The sequence below is a fragment of the Suricata suricatta genome, chromosome X (assembly GCF_006229205.1).
Source record: "Suricata suricatta isolate VVHF042 chromosome X, meerkat_22Aug2017_6uvM2_HiC, whole genome shotgun sequence".
In the NCBI taxonomy this organism is placed as follows: Eukaryota; Metazoa; Chordata; class Mammalia; order Carnivora; family Herpestidae; genus Suricata; species Suricata suricatta.
The window spans coordinates 45,294,187-45,305,716 of NC_043717.1; the positions used below are offsets into that span (position 1 = coordinate 45,294,187).

Below are 11,530 nucleotides of genomic sequence, written 5' to 3' on the forward strand. Positions count from 1 at the left end.
TATAGTCTCTCGAATTGTTCATTTTAGCCACTCTGACTGGCGTGCGGTGGTATCTCAATACCTAGATTTTCATTTAAAAACTTTTATTTTATTTTACTTTTTTTGAGATTTCTGGCTCACAAATTAATTTTCCATTTTTTAGTTTTTTAATTTATATTTTATTTTCAAGTTAGTTTCCATATAACAACTAGTGCTCTTCCCCACAAGTGCCCTTCTCCATGACCATCACCACTTTTCCTCTTCCCCGCTCCGACTTCAGCCCTCAATTCACTTTCTGTATTCACAAGTTTCTCATGATTTGCCTTCCTCTCCCTCACTCGTTTCCCCCTTCCCCTCCCCATGATCCTCTGTTAGGTTTCTCCTTTTAGACCTATGAGTGAAAACACAGTATCTGTCCTTTTCCACCTGACTTATTTCACGTGGCATGAGACACCCTTGAGGTCCATCCATTTTGCTACGAATGGCCAGATTTCCTTCTTTCTCATTGCCATGTATTATTCCATTGTATATATAAACCACATCTTCTTGACCATTCATCAGTTGATGGACACTGAGTTTCTTTCCATGATTTGGCTATCGTTGAAAGTGCTGCTATGAACATTGGTGTACATGTACCCCTATGCATCAGTATTTCTGTATCCCTTGATTCAACGTCACTGTAGGAGAAAAGGGGAGTTCTACTGATAGTTTTTTGAGGAATCTCCACTCTGTTTTTCATAGCGGCTGTACCACTTTACATTCCTATCAACAAAGTAGGAGGATGCCCGTTTCTCCACATCCTCACCAGCATTTATAGTCTCTTGATTTGTTCATTTTAGCCACATTGACCAGCGTGAGGTGGGATGTCAGTGTGGTTTTGATTTGTATTTCCCTGATGATGAGTAACACTGAGCATCGTTTTATGTGTCTGTTGGTAATCTGGATGTCCTTTTTGGAGAAGTGTTTATTCAAGTCTTCTACCCCTTTCTTCACTGGATTATTCATTTTTCGGGTGTGGAGTTCAGTGAGATCTTTGTACATTTTGGATACTAGTCCTTTATCCGATATGTTATTTGCAACTATCTTTTCCCATTCCATTGGTTGCCTATTAGTTTTTTTTTTATTGTTTTTTTTTCCAGTGCAGAAGCTTTTAATCTTGATGAGGTCCCAATAGTTCATTTTTGTTCTTGATGCCCTTGCCTTTGAGGATATCTTGAGTAGGAAATTGCTGCAGTTGAGGTCAAGGAGGCCGTTTCCTGCTTTCTCCTCTAGGGTTTTGATTGGTTCCTATCTCACATTCAGGTCCTTCATCCATTTTGAATTTATTTTTGTGTATGGTGTAAGAAAGTGGTCTAGTTTCATTCTTCTGCATGTTACTGTCCAGTTCTCCCAGTACTATCTGTTAAAGAGGCTGTCTTTATTCCATTGGATACTCTTTCCTGCTTTGTCAATGATTAATTGGCCATACATTTGTGGGTCCATTTCTTGGTTCTTTATTCTACTCCATTGGTATATATTTCTGTTTTTGTGCCAATACCATACTATCTTTATGATGATAGCTTTGTAGTAGAGTCAGGGATTGTGATGCCTCCCGTTTTGGTATTCTTCTGCAATATTACTTTGGTTATTCGTGGTTTTTTGTGCTTCCATTCGAATTTTAGGATAGTTCTAGTTTTGAGAAGAATGCTGATGCCATTTTGATTGGGATTGCATTGAATGTGTAGATTGCTTTGGTTAATAATGACATTTTTATAATGTTTATTCCTCTGATCTAAGCATGGAATGTTTTTCCATTTCTTTGTGTCTTCTTCAATTTCCTTCATAAGCTTTGTATAATTTTCATTGTACTGGTCTTTTACATCTTTGGTTAGGTTTATTCCTAGGTATTTTATGTTTGTTTTTTTTTTTTTGCAGTTGTGAATGATGATATCAACTTTTCATTTTTCTTTCCACTGCTTCATTATTGGTGTATAAAAATGCAGCTGATTTCTGTACATAGAATTTGTACCCTGCGGTGTTGCTGAATTCATGGATGAGTACTAGAAGGATTCTGGTGGTGGCGATCAGGTTTTCCAGGTACAGTATCATGTCATCTGCCTAAAGTAAAAGCTTGACTTCATCCTTGCTAATTATGATAACTTTTATTTCCTTTTGTTGCCTGATTCCTGATGCTAGGATTTCAAGCACTATGTTAAACAACAGTGGTGAGAATGGACATCCCTGTAGTGTTCCTGATCTCAGGGGGAAAGCCTCAGTTTTTCCCCATTGAGGATGATATTGGCTGTGGGCTTTTCATAAGTTGCTTTTAAAATGTTTAAGTTAGTTCCTCTATTCCGACTTTCTCTAGGGTTTTTATTAAGAAAGGGTGTTGTATTTTTTCAAATGTTTTTTTCTGCATCCACCAACAGGATCATATAATTTTCATATTTTCTTTTGTTAAAATGGTGTGTCACATTGATGGATTTGTGAATATTGAACCAGCCCTGTAACCCAGGAATGAATCCCACTTGATCATGATGGATAATTCTTTTTATGTGCTGTTGAATTCGATTTGCTTTTATCTTGTTGAGTATTTTTGCTTCTGTATGCACTATGGATATTGGCCTGTAGTTCTCTTTTTTTTTTTGTTGAGTCTCTGTCTGGTTTGGGAAACAATATGATGCTGGCTTCGTAGAATGAGTTTAGAAGTTTTCCTTCTATTTCTATTTTTTGGAATAGCTTGAGAAGAATGGGTAGTAACTGCCTTAAATGTCTGGTAGAACTCCTGGGAAGGCATCTGGCCCTGGGCTCTTATTCATTGGGAGATTTTTGATAACTGATTTGATTTCTTTACTAGTATGGGTCTGTTCCTACTTTCTCTTCCTGGTTGAATTTTAGTAGTGCATATGTATTTAGGAATTTGTCCATTTCTTCTAGTTTGTCTAGTTTGTTGGCATATAATTTTTCATAGTAATCTCTGATGATAGTTTGTATTTCTGCAGGATTGATTTTAATAGATCAATTTTCATTCATGATTTTGTCTGGGTGTTCTCTCTTTTCTTTCTGAGAAGCCTGGCTAGAGGCTTATCAATTTTGTTTATTTCCTCAAAAAACCAACTCTTGGTTTCATTGATCTGTTCAACTTTTTTTTTTAAATTCTATATTGTTTATTTCTTTCATGATCTTTATTTCTCTTCTTCAGCTCGGTTTAGTGTGCTCTTGGTGCTCCCATTCTAGTTCCTTTAGGTGCTCTGTTAGATTTTGAATTTGTGGGTGTTTTTTTTTTTTTAGCTTGTTGCAATACGCCTGGATTGCAAAATACTTTCCTCTTAGAACTGCCATTGCTGCATCCCAGAGAGTTTGAGTTCTTGTATTTTCATTTTCATTTGTTCCCATACAGTTTTTTACTTCTTCTCTAATTGCCTTATTGCCTCAATTACATTTTAGTAGGGTGGTTTTTCACCTCCACATTTTTGGTGGCTTTCCAGACTTTTTCCTGGGATTGATTTCATTTTTCATAGCATTGATATCTGAAATTGTGCATCGTATAATCTCAATTCTTTTATATTTATTGAGGGCTGCTTCATGATCCAGAATGTGATCTATCTTGGAGAATATGCCATGTGCACTTGGGAAGAAGATGAATTCCCACCTTCAGGATGCACAGTTCTAAATATATCTATCAATTCCATCTGTTCCAATGTGTTGTTCAGTTTTATTGTATCTGTAGTGACTTTCTTTGTGGTTGTTCTATCCATTGCTGTAAGTGAAGTACTAACATCCCCTGTGATAAGCACATTTTTATCAATAAGATTGTTTCTGTTAGTGATGGTTTTATGTATTTGGGTGCTCCAGAATTCGGCACTTAGATTATTATAATTATTAACTCTTCCTGATGGAGAGGCCCTGTAATTATTATATGATGTCCTTCTTCATCTTTTGTTACTGCCTTTACTTTAAAGTCTAGTTTGTTTAACTATGGCTACTCTGGCTTTCTTTTGACTGCCATTCGCATGATAGTTATTTCTCCATCCCCTTACTTTCAATCTGAAGGTGTCTTCAGGTCTAAAATGAGTCTCTTGTAGACAGCAAATAGATGGATTTTGGTTTTTTATCCATTCTGCTACACTGTGTTGTTTGAAGCATTCAGTCCCTTTACATTCAGTGTTATTATTGAAAAATGTTGGTTTGGATTCATTGTGTTCTCTATAGAGTTCATGTTTGTAGTGTTGTCTCTGGTATTTTGTATTTCTTGCAATATTTCCCTCATAGATTCCCTCTTAGGATTTCTTGTAGGGCTGGTTTGGTGGTGATGAATCCTCTCAATTTTTGTTTATTTGGGAAAACTTTTCTCTTCTCTTCTATTTTGAATGACAGGCTTGCTGGATAAGGAATTCTTGGCTGCATAGTTTTCCTGTTCATCACATTGAAGATTTCCTGCCATTTCTTTCTGGCCTGTCAAGTTTCATTAGATAGGTCTGTAACAACTCTGATAAGTTTCCCTTTGTGTGTTAGGGCCCTTTTATCTCTAGCTGTTTTCAGAATTCTCTCTGTATCTTTATATTTTGCCACTTTCACTACGATATGTCATGCTGAATTTCGATTCAGGTTAGGTCTTAAAGGGGTTCTTTGTGTCTCTTGGATTTCAATGTCTATTTCTTTCCTCTAATTCGAGAAGTTCTCAGCTATTATTTGATCACACACCCCTCAGGACCTATTTCTCTTTCTTCCTCTTTAAGAATTCCTATGGTATGGGTATTGTTCCTTTTGATTATATCACTTAGGTCTTGAATTCTCCTTTTGTGCTCTTGTATCCATTTATCTCTCTTTTTCTCAGCTTCCTCTTTTGCTATAACTGTGTCTTGTAATTCACCTATTCTCTCTGCCTCCTCAATCCCTGGAGTGGCTGCCTCCATTTTATTATGCATCTCACTTATAGTATTTTTTAACTTGTCACAGCTATTCTTAAGATCTCTGGTCTTTGTATCAGTAGCTTCTCTGATGTCTCCCATGCTTTTTCAAGCCCAGCAATTAATTTTATGACAAGTATTGTAAATTCTTGCTCCTTTTTGTTGCTTATATCTGTTTTGACCAGTTCTGTGGCTGTGACTTCTTCCTGGAATTTCATAGAGGAGAGTTCTTCCGTTTTGTCATTTTGGCTTACTTTCTGTGTTTTATCAGTTTTTAAAGCTTGTTATGCACTTGTTATGCATTCTGCACCTGTGAGTATTAAAGGAGACTCATTGACTGACCAGGACCTGTCCGTTCAGGAAGTGTTCTTTTAATGGTGTCTCTTGGTTTGTCGGTTTCCTTTGTTGTGACTTAGATTACTTTATTTCACTACTCAGTGATATTTGGGACTCTCAACTTTGTGTAATTTGGCTTGTTTCTTGAGGTAGCCCTGAAAAGGAAAACAGAGAAACACACAGGGAACAAGAGAATACAACCACACAGGCAAATCAAACAAGCAAACCATAAGGGGAATGAAAGAAAACAATAGGAATGAAAAGAAAGAGGAAAAGATAATGAAAAAAACTGGAGTGGGGGACAGAAACAAAAGACAATGGACAGTCTAAAAAAGGGGGGAAGCTCTCCCATGCTGATGGTCATAGATTGGTGTAGGTAGGTCTCAGGGGCTGCTCTCTGAGGCCCTGCTTGGAGGTTACAGGGAGAAGAATGGTGGAGACCCAAGCTCTGCTCGAAGCATGCATTGCAAGCTGCTATTTTGAGTCCAATCTCTCTGTGCTGTGGGCGAGCCAAGTTGTATTTTCTAAGCTCCAACTCACTTCCAAATCCTACTCCATGCACTTTAATGCTATCACCAGAGATGAGATGCACTCCTGCTGGTAGCCAGCCTCTCCAGCCAGGATCGTGCAGGGGAAAGGGGCTGTTTTTCCTGGTGCCGCCTGAAATGGGTGCCGATGTCCCCGGTCCCAAGGAAGAATTTGCCAGCTAGATGGGACGGATTTTTCTCCCTAGGCCCATGGAGTGACAGTATCTCTTTATATGGGGTAACAGGTTTTTTTTTTTTTTTTTGTCGAGGGGTGAGTTTTTTATGTCTTCTCTAAAGATAGTTCTATTAGCGTTTTCAGTGTCTCTTTCTCTTCCCCTTGTCTCTCTGGGGCACTGTGCACTCTCCCTGTGTTGGGCTGGGGCTCCCACCCCTCTACACTTCTGGGGCCAGCCCATTTTTTAATTTCCCATTCGCACTCACTGACTCAGGCATCTTTGAGATTGTCTTCTTTCTGGAGTCTGTGTGTTCTCCTCCCATTCTTGCAGATCAGAGTATTGTGGCTTCAGTCCTTCTCAGTTTGATAGATGTGGGTGGGCAAAGATTACAGAGCTCCCTACTTCTCCACCATCTTGCCCCTCCCTCTTCACTTTAAAATTTTTTAAGTGATACACATTTCTTATGAAAACAAGCAAAATTCAAAAATGTAAAAAGAAAAATGTTCTATTCCTACCCATATCTAATGCCCAGTACAACCAGAGGGTGGAAGGTCTTGTTAACATTTTAGTTAATATAAAATTAAAATAAATCTATATATCTCTATATATGCATATAAATAAATGCTCCAAGTCAGAAATAGATGTTTAATGTATTCTGGACATCACTTATTAATCTCTTTTCTTTTTAATTTTTTGTTAACATTTATTCATTTTTGAGATACAGAGACAGAGAGTGAGTAAGGGAGGGCCAGAGAGAGACGGAGACACAGAATCTGAAGCAGGCTCCAGGTTCTGAGCTGTCAGCACAAAGCTTGATGGAGAACTTGAACTCCTGGACCACAAAATCATGACCTGAGCTGAAATCGGACATGTAACCTACTGAGTCACCCAGATGCCCCTTTTATTACTTTCTTCTTAATAGACTATCAGTTTATTCTCAATTTTTCCTTATAAACATTGCTCTGGTTATCCTACTCTTGTGTTTAACTTTCTTAACTCTCCACTTGTCTTTGTTGGGTAAACTCAAAGTGGTATTGCTAGGGAAAAAAAGTTTGCACATATAAATAGATAATGCCAAATTCCCCTTTAGAAAAAGAGTACCCATTTAGACCCTTCAAAAAAGGTAGACCTCCTATTTCTCTCTCAACATTTCTCTCTTCTCATCAGTGACCATTTGATATATAAACAAATGTATCTTTGTTTCACTATCCAAATTTTTTATGATACACAAAGTTGAAATTTTTCTAGGGGCACCTGGGTGGCTCAGTCATTTAAGCTTCTGACTTCAGCTCAGGTCATGATTTCACATCCATGAATTTGAGCCCTGTGTCAGACTCTGTGCTGACGGCCCAGAATCTGAAAGCCTGCTTTGGATTCTGTGTCTCCTATCTCTCTGCCTCTCCCCTGCTTGTACTGTCTCTCTTTCTCTCAAAAATAAGTGGTGATGGTGGTGGGCACTTGAGGGGAAGAGCACTGGGTGTTGTATGGAAAACAATTTGACAATAAAATATTATGGAAAAAAAAGTTAAAAAAAAATAAATAAACATTTAAAATTTTTAAAAATTACATATGTTTATGACCACTTGTATTTCTCTTTATATGAATTAGCTGTTTATACTCAGTCCATTTTCATGTTAGGCCATTTTTTCCCTATTGATAAAAAGAGATCTACATATACTTAATATACTAGCTCTTTGTCACACTAGCTTCATCTCTTTTTATCTGGAATCATTTTGTTGTTAAATTTGTTGAAAGATAATCATTCATTTTTTTAAGTTTATTTATTTATTTTGAAAGAGAGACTGAGAGTGAGTGGGAGAGGCACGGGGGGGGGAGAGAATCCCAAGTGGGACTCGAACCCCCTAACTGTCAGATCATGACCTGAGCTGAAACCAAGAGTCAGACACTTAACCTACTGATATATATATATCACTCACTTTTTATGTTAACTTCTTTCTTTGGAGCATCTGGGTTATAGATCACATTTGTGTTTGTTTTGTTTTAGTTCTTTTTAAACCCTTTCCACTACAAATTGTATAGTCATAATATGTTTTAGAGGATTTTTTAATTTTTAAATTTTGACTTTACCTAAATTGTGTGTGGGGGTGGATCGGTGTGTGTGGTAAGAGGTGAGAAATTAGTATTTGTTTCAAATGTATAGCCAATTTTCTAACAATATTTATTGGACAACCTGTTCTTTCCCCACTGAATTGAAATCCCATATTTATCTTCTATTGAATTCGTGAGTGTGTGTGTGTGTGTGTGTGTGTGTGTGTGTGTGTGTGTGTTTCTGGAGTTTCTGTTCTCTTCTAGTTCTAGATTTGTCTTTCTCCCAGTTGCAGACTGTTTTGATTATCGTGATACTAATTTTTATATCTGGTAGAAGTCCCTTTTCAGTAGTAGTTTTGCTAAATCTTCTTCACCATGTTGCATTTTTTTCTTCCAGAGGAAGAATGGTACAAATATATACCCGAAAAATATCCCATTGGATTTTGAGAGGAATCACATTGAATGTGTAGATAAATATAGGAAGAATTGACATTTTTTCAGAATTGAATTTTCTCTCAAGGAATGTGGTATGTTTCTCCATTTATCTTATTTTATGTCTCTCAGTTAAGTTTTATAATATTCTTTATATATTTATTGTATTTTTATTGTTATGTTTTGAACTTTTAGAACAATACTGAATAATAGTAGGAATATGAGACAGACTTGTCTTGCTCCTCATTTTACTAGAAATGGATTTCATGTTTTATCTTTACAGATATATGCAGCTGGCTTCTTTCATAAGAAAGAAGGAATTTGTTTTTTAACATCAGAGTTACCTTTTTCCAAGTTACATATAGAAGTTGTATTTCATTAAATGTTATTTGTACCAATCAGAATAATATATATTTATTTTTTACATAATAATATGTTTTTTAACAGTTTATTGTCAAATTGGTTTCCATATAACACCCAGTGCTTCTCCCCACAAGTGCCCCCCACCATGACCATCACCACCTCCTTCTCCTCCCCCTTCAGTCCATGGTTCATTTTCAGTATTCAGTAGTCTCCCTTGATCAGTGTCCCTCACTCTCCCCTGCTCTCTTTCCCCATTCCTCTCCCCATGGTCTCCTGCCAGGTCTCTCCTGTTAGACCTATGAATGCAAACATATGGTATCTATCCTTCTCTGCCTGACTTATTTCTCTTAGAATGACAACCTCAAGGTCCATCCACTTTGCTACAAATAGCCATATTTTATTCTTCGTCATTGTCATGTAGTACTCCATTGTATATATATACCACATCTTCCTGATCCATTCATCAGGTGATGGACATTTAGGCTCTTTCTGTGATATGGCTATTGTAGAAAGTGCCGCTATGAACATTGGGGTACATGTGCCCCTATGCATCAGTACTTCTGTATCCCCTGAGTAAATCCCTAGCAGTGCTATTGCTGGGTCATAGGGGAGTTCTATCGATAGTTTTTTGAGGAGCCTCCACACTGTTTTCCAGAGCAGCTGCACCAGTTTACATTCCCACCAACAGTCTAGGAGGGTGCCCGTTTCTCCACATCTGTGCCAGTATCTATAGTCTCTTAATTTGTTCATTTTAGCGACTCTGACTGGTGTGAGGTGGTATCTCAGTGTGGTTTTGATTTGAATTTCCCTGATGATGAGTGATGTTGAGCATCGTTTCATGTGCCTGTTGGCCATCTGGATGTCCTCTTTGGAGAAGTGTCTATTCAGGTCTTCTGCCCATTTCTTCAATGGATCATTCCTTTTTTGTGTATGGAGTTTAGTGAGCTCCTTGCATGTTTTGGATACTAGCCCTTTATCTGATATGCCATTTGCCACTATCTTTTCCCATTCTGTTGGTTGCCTGTTAGTTTTTTTGATTGTTTCCTTTGTCTTGCAGAAACTTTTTATCTTGATGAGGTCCCAGTAGTTCATTTTTGTTCTTGATTCCCTTGTCTCTGGGGATGTTTTGAGGAAGAAATTGCTGCGATTGAGGTCTAGGAGACTATTTCCTGCTTTCTCCTCAAGGGTTTTTATGGTTTCCATTCTCACATTCAGGTCTTTCCTCCATTTTGAGTTTATTTTTGTGAAGGGTGTCAGGAAGTGGTCTAATTTCATTTTTCTACATGTTGCTGTCCAGCTCCAACACCACCTGTTGTAGGGCTGTCTTTTTTTCATCATATACTCTTTCCTGGTTTGTGAAAGATTAATTGGCCATATACTTGTGGGTCCAGTTCTGGGTTCTCTATTCTATTCCATTGGTCCATGTGTCTGTTTTTGTGCCAATACCATACTGTCTTGATGATGACAGCTTTGTAGTAGAGGCTAAAGTCTGGTATTGTGATGCCTCCCATTTTGGTTTTCTTCTTCAATATTACTTTGGCTATTCGGGGTGTTTTGTGGTTCCATACAAATTTGAGGATAGCTTGTTCTAGCTTTGAGAAGAATGCTGGTGCAACTTTGATGGGGATTGCATTGAATGTGTAATTGCTTTGGGTAATAATGACATTTTAACAATGTTTATTCTTCCAATCCATGAATACGGAATGTTTTTCCCTTTCTTTGTGTCTTCTTTAATTTCCTTCATATGTCTTCTATAGTTTTCAGCATACAGGTCTTTTACATCTTTGGTTAGGTTTATTCCTAGGTATTTTATGGTTTTTTGTGCAATTGTGAATGGGATCTGTTTCTTGCTTTCTCTTTGTTGCTTCATTTTTGGTGTATAAGAATGCAACTGATTTCTGTACATTGACTTTGTACCCTGCAACATTACTGAATTCATTGATAAGTTCGAGAAGTCTTCTGGTGGAGTCGATTGGGTTTTCCATATAGAGTATCATGTCGTCTGCACAAAGGGATCGTTTGACTTTTTCTTTGCCAATTCTGATGCCTTTTATTCCTTTTGTAGTCTGATGCTGATGCTAGGACTTCCAACACTATGTTAAACAACAATGGTGAGAGTGGACATCCCTGTCGTGTCCCTGATTTCAGGGGGAAAACTCTCAGTTTTTCCCCATTGAGGATAACATTGGCTGTGGGCTTTTCATAAATGGCTTTTATGATGTTTAAGTAAGTTCCTTCTATCCCAACTTTCTCGAGAGTTTTTATTAAGAAGAGATGTTGTATTTTGTCAAATGCTTTTTCAGCACCTACCGACAGGATCATATGATTTTTTTCTTTTGTTTTGTTGATGTGGTGTATCACATTATTGGATTTGTGAATATTGAACCAGCCTTGTAACCCAGGAATAAATCCTACTTGATCATAATGGATATGTTTTTTAATGTTGATTTTTTTATTTTTGAGAGAGAGCAAGGGAAGGACAGAGAGAGGAGAGATAATCCCAGCAAGGTCCCTCCAGTCAGTGCAGGGCCCAGTAAGGGGCTTGATGTCATGACCAATCATTGTGACCTGAGCCAAAATCAAGAGTAGGATACTTAACTGACTGAGTCACCTAGGCACCCCTGGGAAACACTTTATATCTCCTTATATTCTGAATGATAGGCTTGCTGTATAGAGTATTCTTGACTGTAAATTTTCCCCATTCAGCACATTCAATATATCATGCCATTCTCTTCTGGCTTGCCAAGTTTGTGTAGAGAAATCTGCAGTACCTTAAGGG

General features: G+C 37.6%; 1 long non-coding RNA gene across 1 annotated transcript; it reads left to right on the forward strand.

Annotated features, from left to right (window-relative positions):
• Positions 1 to 1,961: 1,961 nt before the first annotated feature.
• Positions 1,962 to 8,743, forward strand: LOC115284131. Its single transcript, XR_003905119.1, has 3 exons — positions 1,962 to 2,055; positions 8,354 to 8,483; positions 8,672 to 8,743. It is a non-coding gene; the product is annotated as an uncharacterized LOC115284131 (long non-coding RNA).
• Positions 8,744 to 11,530: the final 2,787 nt, after the last annotated feature.